The following is a 10,910-nucleotide window of genomic DNA, read 5'->3' on the forward strand; positions in this document are numbered from 1 at the left end:
ATAAAATCTTCCTGAAGCATGAATTTGAGAACATGCAGAAGACAAACAAACAAAAGAAAATTCAAGAAACAACCAGATAATGACTCATAGAAACAAGTTTATCTTGTAAACCAGACTAAATAATGTTCATAAGAAATATGTGTGGTATGTAATGGCCTTGACTCTGATAATTTTGATAAAGGCAACTTTCAAAAAATAGACAAACCATACTGGTGATTGTCTTATGTTAAGAATTTGAAAGCAGAGGAACATAATTAAATATTAGATGCTGTGGAAGTAGAAGGGGCAAAGTCAGAAGATGCTAGTAGACAATTTGATATTGCTCATAGTGAGAAACCAGTAAATAAGATACCAGCTCCATCCCCCAAACACACATACTATGCATGGGCTTATTAAAATAAAAACATTCAGATTTACCAGCAATAAAACATCCAGTTGGATTTTTTTTTTTTTTTTTTACTTACAGGAGCTTTATCCAAAATAAAGGGATGCAGAAAGCTTAAAAATAAAAATGCATGTTTTTTTTTCTGGTATAGTTATCTAAACTCAATATAACAATTAAACCTACTTATTACAACTAAAACTTCTGATAAAATATGAAAAGCAACTACATGAACATTCAAGATAAACAACAGCAAGTGGTTGTAGTGGGGAGTCTAAAGTTAGATAAATGACCTCTCAGATGTCTTCCCTTGTTCAGCTTTGAGGACAAGACACAAGTGTGTAATACCATGGGCTGTTACAAATCAGATAGGAAGCCTGTTTTTTTGACCAGAACGCCCAGAATGTGGAGCTATTAAAGTTTGAACATTATGGAGAAAATTCCAGATTGGAGAGATCCAAAGAAGAGATTGGGGTTTTATCCCACAGAAGTCTCAGGTTCACCTCAAGTTGCACATGTATGTGCAGTCCATATCATCAGAGCAAATGCTTAGAAACTAAACTCAGGTTTAAGCCACTGCTCAAGTCTCCAACCACTGAGTGGATAGTATTCATGACAGACCCAAAGCAACAGAGCACTAGAGATTTGAGAATTTAATGGATATTTGAGCCACAGTTCAGAGATGGTGAGGTAGTTGTCTAACATCCCCAGGTTGATTGCCTGCTAAAAGAAAAACACAGCATTCTTCAAATGATTATAACAAGGCCAAGAGTCCACACAACATAACCTTCATATGCCTGGGACAAAATACAAATTCATTCAACACACAAAGAACCAGTAACTTGTAACCAATTCTCCATAGAAAGGATAGCAAAAACAACTGTCCAAATATGACACAGATGTTGGCATTTCCAAACAAAGATTTTAGAGCAGCTGTTATACTATATCCTGTGAAGTAAAGGAAAACATACTTGGTATGAATGGAAAGATAAAGTTCTCAGGAGAGAAAGAAAAAATATGAAAAATAACCAGATGGAAATATAACACTGAAAGTATTATATCTGAAATCAAAATGCATCCAATTGACTCAATAACACAGTGGAGATGATGAAAGGATCAGTGTTAATAGAAAGCAGATTAATAGAAATTATACATTCAGACAAACTGAGAGAAAAAATATTGACAAAAATAAAGTTATTCAGGGATCTACAGAATCATACTTAAAGATTTAACATATGTGCATTGAGACCCCAGAAAAAGAGAAGCAAAATAATAGGACAGAATTTTTTTTAAATACTGACCAAATTCTTTCAAAATTTGATGAAAGATATAAATTCACAGCACCAAGAAACTCAGGAAACCTCAAACAGAAAATAGTCAAAGAAAACTATGCATAAACATACCTTAGTAAATCTTCTAAAGTCAAGGATAAGGAAAAAAACCTTGAAAAGAACAAGATTTGGACAGCTTCAGTTTTACAATCTAGAATGACCTTGATCTAGAATAGTGAGAAAGACAATGGAGAAGAAAACCTTCCTAATAGGCAGAATTTCAGCTGTGTATCTAGGGTCCATGTTGCCTGAAGGAGAAATTGTCAGATATATCAGCCTATATTGCTTCCTCCAAATGCTTAATAATTTGACTCAATTACTTAGAGAAAAAGATCAGAAGATTGCACAAGTGTGGGTCTTGCAAAAGGTATGGGACAGAACCTTTCAGAACGGGCACAGTGTATAAAGATATTTGCATTCTATTTGAATGCTTACTCAATACTGATGACATCTTCAATAACCCAAGGGAAAGATGATGGTCTGTGTGTCACTCAGCCTTTTTCTCAGTGAACCCAGCATATGTTTAATAATCTCATGAACAAAATAATTATGGTGGCAGCCATGGAGGAATTTTCATAAACTTATCTACATAAATTTCTCCTTTCCAAGGATGCTTTGATCCCAATGTTCAAAAACAAAGACTAATTCTAAAGGCCCAAAATGGTACAATTCCACAGGGGAAAAGTCACACACAAGTGGCAGGAACATTATAGTAAATGACTTTCATCATGGATGAGGGTGTTAATTTCTTCCCATTGAAAAAAGATACTTAATTTGGATATCAGTGTGTGTTCTTTGCCTAGGTGCTTCTGGTAGCCTTACCATATATTGTTATAGAGAATGCTTCATTCATATGGTGAACATAATTTTTATTATTCAAACTGTGTCACTTTTTGAAAGTGAACAGGGTCAGCTTAAGGCAGACAAAAGGCAAATGTATATATGGCTAGTCTAATTATTTACAATTTTGTTATCACGTGACATTGCTTATGGAACTCATTTTACTGTGACATAAATGTGACAATGCATTCGTGTCCAGGAGATTCACTGGTTTTACAGCATACTCAGACATTCTGAAGCATCTGATTTGATAGAACAGAGATTTTACCTTGTGAAGACTCAGTTTTCATGCTGATTATGGACAAGACCACAAGGTTGATGTGAACATCCCAAAATGTGGTCACTGAAGAAGAGACCATTATACATTCCTCTTTCTTTCATAGCCAAAATACACAATTTCTGGAAATGAGGGAGCAAGGCAAGTGGACTTGAATAATCCCTCTAACTTAGGCTCACTGATAAATCTGATTTTCAAAGAGGGGAATGATTCCTTCAGGGAACACATATTGGTTCCTTAGAACAGGAAGTTGCGACTGTTACGGATCCACTTGGGCTCCTGATAATGATAGAGTTACTGACAGAACTTTCTGTCTCCCCTTCATAGTAGACCCTGATTACATCTCCCTTAGTGTTTAGAAATTTATCATGGTAAGCAAAGTTAGGATGTGGTAATATATTTTTTAAGTTTAAATATGAATACAAGGGAGTACCAGAAGGCCAAGTAACATGATGTGGTTACTTCTCATAATTCCTGTCTTTGTAAGTACTTGTGTGTATTACAGGAGCTGGAAACCTCCCTCACATGCAAATTTACAGTTTAAATTCTGCTGATAAAAGACAAATGTGATTGACATCATGGAATAGAAGCCAGGTTTGCCCCTTCAGCAGTGGTGAGTAAACACATTGCCTTTGGCAGATGGTAGATGTCAGGTTGTGCAGGTAGCTTATGGGCATCCACTTCAAAATTCCACACTTGACGCTCCAGGCAGTCCAGTTTATCTGCCGTGGTTCCCCATATTACTACACTTCCTCATTTCTTAGCACTAGCAATGGATATCTTGAGCTTCTTACCCCCTAAATTCCAACTTTATTTTGAGACTCTGATTCCTTATATTACATCCTTGGTGGTTTGACATACCTAAAGCAGTCTCTGTTTTCCTTAATCAAATACATATTTCTTCAAACTTTATTTTAAAAATGGGAATTTAGAAAGAACAATCATCATGTAACACCAAGATAATGAAAACCTAAATAGAATATTACTATGAAAGGTTAATTGTCTGACCTTTAGGGCAAACGCCTATTTTATTCTGCAAAGAAAAAAGTCAATTGCTGCTCTGCTTTTTCTAGCTCCATATTTTACTATAAAATTTGTGAACTGGCACATATCAGAAAGCATTAGAGTGAGTGTCTTTTCAACTATGGGTTGATAGTTCAGAGAGCCCAAGGATTAAGTGTACTGGCAATTCTCTATGTCTCCAAAGTGATGCTGAGTTATAAGTGGGAAAAGTTAAAAGAGGTATCCTAGTTGGCTAGAAAATATTTTGCATGCTAGATTATTTCATGTGAAACAAACTGAGACTGCTGTCAAATTGATTTTATCTTCTAGAAAATTATGATGCATTTTTCTCACAATACAGGCATTTATTATAGAAGCAAAATGAATGTAGTGCCTAGTTGTCATAAGATAATAATTACTCTTGGGAATTAAAGATACCTGGTTAAGTTTAGTATCTCTTACAGCCTTAGGGATATGGTTAGATTATGACAAACATAACGCTTATCACTCTTTTTTTAAAATATATTATTAGTATAGTATTTTAACAATATTAAATTTTAAGTTTTAGATTTCCACAGTGGAGAATTCTAGCTGTTCAGTTTAGAATGGTTTCTGGGCTTTATAGTTCTGCTACACCCACCTGCTATGCATTTCACAGACTGAGAAATACAGAGACACTCTATAGCCTGAATTCTCTGCCCTGGCTACTGTGTTTTCCATGAATTGCATGATGATTAAGTTAGAATTTGTTTAGGGAATTATGTTCAGGCTGCTTTGTAGAAGGTAAATATATTCAGGTTGAGAAACAGCTGCCATTAAAAACTCATTTGCCAAAAATTCCAAATTGATGATGCTAGGACATACCTGGATGCTGCATTGTTCAGAACCCCACTAAGTTCACATTCTCTCACAAGCAAGAATTCAGTTTTCTTTAGGGCTTTCTACTATGCAGGATGTCTATGGATTTGCATATTTATAATTAAGGCTGATTTGTACAGAGACTTCCATATCAGACTAGTTAGGTCACTAATGCTGTAAAAGTATAACAATAAAGCAAGTTCTGGATCAGGAAACTTGAAGGTCTTTCAAGTAAGCAAAATCCACCCTCTCTCTGTCAACAAATGCAACTGTAAAACCTAACCAGAGCATGTGGAGGAGCCACGTGAGAACACTGGAAAGTAAGGAGTAGCAGGCATATTGAGGAAGTAGATCATAATGTGAAGTAGCACTGATGAGCAGGGAGTTTACCACTTTATGATTCTCTCTGGTAGCCCTCAGTCTGGATCAAAGTACAGGAAAGCATTCTGCTGGCAATAGGAACAGTGACAGCCAGGATCCGCAGGGTGTAAACCTCTGAGTTAGGAGAAAATTTCTCTTCAATCTGAGAAAAAGTTAGTCCCCAAAAGGAAGGGAAAACCCAGTTGATGTTTTTATTCTCTGTCTTCCTGCTACTTGTTCCAGCAAGCAGGTGCTCTCAAGAAAATTGTGTGGCAGAAGGGGTAGTAAATAAAGCCCCACATTTCTAAAAGGAAAATCTAAAGGAGAACTTGGAAGTACCAGGAAGATTAGAGAGAGAGAGAGAGGAGCTAGGGTAAATAAACTCTTGGGTTCACTCCTAGTGATGTTAAAAATAATATTCCTAAGCAATAATGACTGAAAACATCCCATATTTTGTGAAAGGCACAAACTTATTACACATAAATGACAAATAGGAAAAGACCCCCAGAAAGCACACTGAGACACATAATAACAAAACTACTGAAAACTAAAGACAGAGAATAAATCTTGAAAGTAGCCAGAGCAAAAGCAGCCAGAGAAAAACATTGTTTTTAGAGAAACAACAATTTCTTCAGAAGCCATGGAAGTCAATAGGCATGCCGCATCATATTTACAGTGCTGACATGAAGAACTGCTAATTCAGAAAATCTTATCTGGTAAAAATATCATTCAGAAATGTGAAAAAATAAAATGTAATTAAAGTAAAATAAATATATTCAAAGAAGAAGGAAAATTAAAAATTATTATTCTTAAATTAAAATTATTGCCGGCCAAAATGTTCTAAAAGAATTACAAAGGAAAGTTTTTCAGACAAAGGGGAAATTATGTCAGAAGGAAACTTGGGATATGAAGAAAGAAGGAAGAACAATAAATGGTAAATATCTGGGTAAGGATAATAGCTATTATTCTCTAAGTTATGTAAAGTTTATGTGTTGTTTGAGAGCAAGATTATAAGTGTCATGGATGAATGTATAAGACACCTGCAACATGAAAGTGGGGGTATAACAGGCTCTCTATAGTGTTAAGGTTTCTACTTTCCACTTTACATAGTAAAATATAGATTGTAAATACACTGTGAAAAGGTTCTTATTGTAATATTATTTTTCCTGTGGGTCATAGTTTACTGTTACCTTGCCTAAAATCACAAATTAAATGATGGATATGTTCAGAATGGATTAAAAAATGAATGAAATGTATGCTGTCAAGAAAAATCACATGCAATCTAATGATATGAGCAGGTTAAAAGTACAAGATAAAAAAGAACATTAATAAAAAGAAAGCTGGAGTGTCTACACTAATAATAGACAATGTTGACTTCAGAACAAAGAAAACCACTGGAGATAAAAAGTGACATTACATGATGATAAAATGGTCAATTAACAAAAGAGACATAACAATTCTAAATATTTATTCTTCTACCAAGAGAACTTCAAAATAGATGATGGAAAAAATAAAAGAAATAAAAGAAGTATTCAAGTTCGCTATTAGAGTTGGAGACTGACACTCCTTTCTCAACTGATAGAATTAGCAGTCAGAAAAATCAGTAAGGATACAGTAGTTCTATACAGCATCATTGATAAACTGGATCAAATTGACATTTATAGAACACTTCACATAAAAATATTATATGATCATTTCAAATGCACATGGAATAGTCACCAAGCCTGACTATACATGGTGTCATTAGACAAACCTTAATAAATTAAAAAGATTTGAATTCATACAAATTATCCATATAATTTTTTTTTCCAAAAAGGAATCAAACTAGTAATCAATAACAGGAAACAGAAAAATCCCAAAATATTGTAAATAAAACAATGATTGTCCAAAGAATTCATGGTTCAAAGAGGAAATCTCAAGAAGGGAAATTAGAAAATATTTTGAATTGGATTAAAATGAAATTTGTGCCATTTCAAAATTTCTGTAATGCAGCTAAAGCAGGTTTTGGAGGGAAATTTATGACATTAAACAATAATAGACTATTGCTAGTTTACACAGTGCTGCTGTATTGGGGAAACACTTTGGGGCTTGAAGCTGTACACATTCCAGTCTCTATCAGGACTGGGTATGACCTGTCAGCCTCTACATTCTCTCCTGAAGAGTTTTTCAAGTTGAATATTCTCTGAAAGCTGTGGAAAATAATATACAGCTATAGGAATCAGATGTAAAGATGGCATTGTTTTGGGGGTTGAAAAATTAGTCCTTTCTAAACTTTATGAAGAAGTTTCCAACACACAACTTTTTAATGTTGATCGGCATGTTGGAATGGGGTAACAGGTTTGTTGGCAGATGCTCATTCTTTGGCAGACATAGCAAGAGATCTTTAGATCTAACTTTGGCTACAACATTCCACTAAAACATCTTGCAGACAGAGTGACCATGTATGTTCATGCCTACACACTCCACAGTGCTGATAGACCTTTGGATGCAGTTTCATATTAGGGTCTTACAGAGTGAATGATGGTGCACAACTCTAATTATTGATCCATGAAGTGTTACATATGGTTATTGGGGCTCTGCCATTGGTAAAGCCAGGAAAGCTGCAAAGACAGAAATAGAAAAGCTTCAGATGAAGTAAATGACCTGCTGTGACATTGTTAAAGATGTTGCAAAAATAATTTACATAGTACATGATAAAGTTAAGGGTAAAGTTTTTGAACTAAAGCTCAGGTGGGTTGATGAATTAACTAAAGGAAGACATGAAATTGTTCCAAAAGATATAAGGAAAGAAACAGAGAACTATGCTAAGGAATCTTTGAAGGAAGAAGATGAATCTGATGATAATAGGTAACATTTACATCTGTATCTATTCTGTTTTAAATTTCTACTACAGTTCCACGTAAATTTTTTAGCCCTGGGGAATATTACATACTCAATAACCAATTTTCACTAAATTTTTGCCTTAGAATGATTAAAAAAGATAATAGAAAAGAAGAAAAGTCTCAGATGAGTAATTTAATATTCCGTCTTAAGAAATACAAGAAGCTAAGTAAAGGAATATAATACTATAGCTGAGTGCAGAAATCAAAGAAATTGAAAAAAAGGAAAACAATAGAGAAAATCAATTGAATTAAATACTAGCTCTTTGAAAGTAGCAATAAAATTGATAAACTTCAAACAATACTGACACAAAGCAAAGCAAAACAAAATAATGCACACATAACCAATAACAAGAAGAAACGGGGGATATCGTTAAGAGTCTTCAGGAAACAAAAGCATAATAAGAAATACTGCAAAAAACTCTACACATATATTTTGCAACTTAGATAAAAGGGAACAATTCCTCTACTGACTATCACACTGGAAATCCTAGCTGGTAATAATAAATCAAGAACAAGAGTTGAAAGACATAGAGATTGGGAAGGAATCAAGAAAACTGTCACTATTTATATGCAACAAGCTAATCAACAAATAAAATTCTTGTTATATGCAAAGAAGATTATAGGACTAAGTAAGTTCCATAAGGTCAAAGGGAACAAATTCAACATGTAAAAATCAATCTTATTTTTATTTACTAACAATGAACAATTGTAAACCAGAATAAAAATACTTTTAAATAGCTCAAAATAGTTAAAAATTCTCAAGTTAAAAATGCTTACATATAAGGCAATGAAGAAATGATGAAAAAAATAAAAGAAAACTTAAATTAATAGAGAGATATTCGGGGTTCTTTAGTGAAAGACTCAAATACGCCAATTTTCCCAAATTGGTTTACAGGTATAATGCAATTCTAATCAAAATGTTTACAGAATTTTTTTTTTTTTTTTTGGTATAAACAAGCTGATTCTAAAATTTACATGAGAAACAGAAGTACTAATATAGTCCCCAGATTTTTAAATACAAGAATAAAGTTAGAGGAATCACACTACTTGAACTTATGACAATATAAAGCTACGGTAATCAAGAGAGTGTGTTATTGATGATGGGAGAGACAAAAAGATCAACAGAACAAAGCAAAGAGCCCTGAAATAGAACCTCACATGTATGACCAGTTGATTTATGACCAAGGTGTTAAGACAAAAGACTATGAAGGTGATAGGTTTTTCAAAAAATGATACATATAAAGTTGAACTTTAATACAATTATCATACTTTTTTACAAAAATCAGCTGTAAATAGATCATAGATATGAATGCAAAACACAAAATTATGAAACTTTTGTAAGAAAACAAATAAGATAGTTTTTTATGGGCTGAGGTTAGGCAAAGAGTTCATAGGCATGACACCTATAGCATGGACCATTAAAAATGATAAATTATAGTTCATTAGATTAAAAACTTTTGCTCTCTAAAATACTCTAGTAAGAGAATGAAGAGATGATATGGAGAATGGGAAAAATGATTTGCTTGTTACATGTCCAACAAAACACTTCTATTCACAAGAAATAAAACACTCAAAAATACGAAATAAGCAACCCAACAGGAAAAGGGGAGGGGAACACAAAACTTGGAAACCCTATTGTAAGAGGATAAGCAGAAAGCAAATAAGTACATGAAATATATTTAAGATAAGTAGCTATTAGGGAAATAAATTGAAACTAAAGCCAAGACGTTTTAATGATATGCACAGTTATTAGAATGGCTAAAATAAAAAAATATGATAATATCAAGTGCTGATGAGGATACAGAGCAACTGGACGTCTCTTACATAATTGGTGGGAAAGAATAATGTTACAGCCATTCTGTAAAACAGTTTGGAAGTTTCTTAGAAAGTTAGTCATATATATATGACCCAGCAATGTCATTTGTCAGAATTTACCCTATACAAATGAAACATTGTATTACTACAAAAACCTGAACACAAATGTTTATGGAAGTTCTATTTATAAGATTGAAGAAACAGAAAAATGCATACGTCCTCCAAAGGGTGATTGGATAAACAAACTGCAGTGCATTTATATGATAGAATAATACTCTGCAATGAAAAAGAATATTTGTGTTGAAACCCACTAAGATGCTTGCCAACAGAAGGATTCACTGATGTGGATGAATCTCAAAAAATAAGTGCAGGAAGCCAGCTCTCACTCACTTTAAATCTATTTTCTACCCAGCAGGCTGATGAATATTTTAATGTTATCCGTGGACATCAGGACTCTATAGCTTAAATCCTACTTGTAGGATTCTAATTATATGACTTTGTAAAAAAGACAAAACTATAATGACAGAACAGTTCAGAGGATTTCTAGGTTAGAGTTGAGGGTGAGTCACTAAAAATGCATAAAAATTTGGAGTTTTATGGGATGAAGGAACTGTTCTCTGTCTTTCATTATGTGGTGTTTACATGAATATACATATTTGTTAAAATTTATAGATCTGTACCTATGGTGGATTAAATTGTGTACCTCAGCTTGGACATGCTCTTGGTCTTGGTACACGTTCTGGTGGGCTTGGACCCATTGCAAATAAGTTCCCTTTAAGATGTTACTTCAGTTTAAGTTGTGGCCCAAATGATCAAGTTGGGCTTTAATCCAGATTAGTGGAGTCCTTTATAAGTAGAGTGAAAGTCAGAGGGAGCAGCCAAAAGTAGGTAGTCAACTGAACATGGAGGAGAGAGGAAAAGACATTGCCATGTACGTTGCCATGTGAAAGAAAAGGCAAACAACCTCAGAGATAACCAGACAGCTAGAAGATACTGATCCGGAAGGAAGCATGCATTCCAGCTTCTGAAACTGAGCCAATAAATTCTTGTTGTTAAGCCAACCCATACTATGTATTTGCTTTAGCAGCTAAAACAATACCTTAAAATAAGGTTCATTTTAGTATATGTTAATTTAAAAAATAATAATAATAATAGCAATTATA

General features: G+C 33.8%; 1 pseudogene; it reads left to right on the forward strand.

Annotated features, from left to right (window-relative positions):
* The first annotated feature begins 7,005 nt into the window (after positions 1 to 7,005).
* On the forward strand, positions 7,006 to 7,901 carry LOC119506875 (annotated as a pseudogene).
* The last annotated feature ends 3,009 nt before the right edge of the window (positions 7,902 to 10,910 follow it).

Source organism: Choloepus didactylus, chromosome 12 (genome assembly GCF_015220235.1).
Source record: "Choloepus didactylus isolate mChoDid1 chromosome 12, mChoDid1.pri, whole genome shotgun sequence".
Classification (NCBI taxonomy): Eukaryota; Metazoa; Chordata; class Mammalia; order Pilosa; family Megalonychidae; genus Choloepus; species Choloepus didactylus.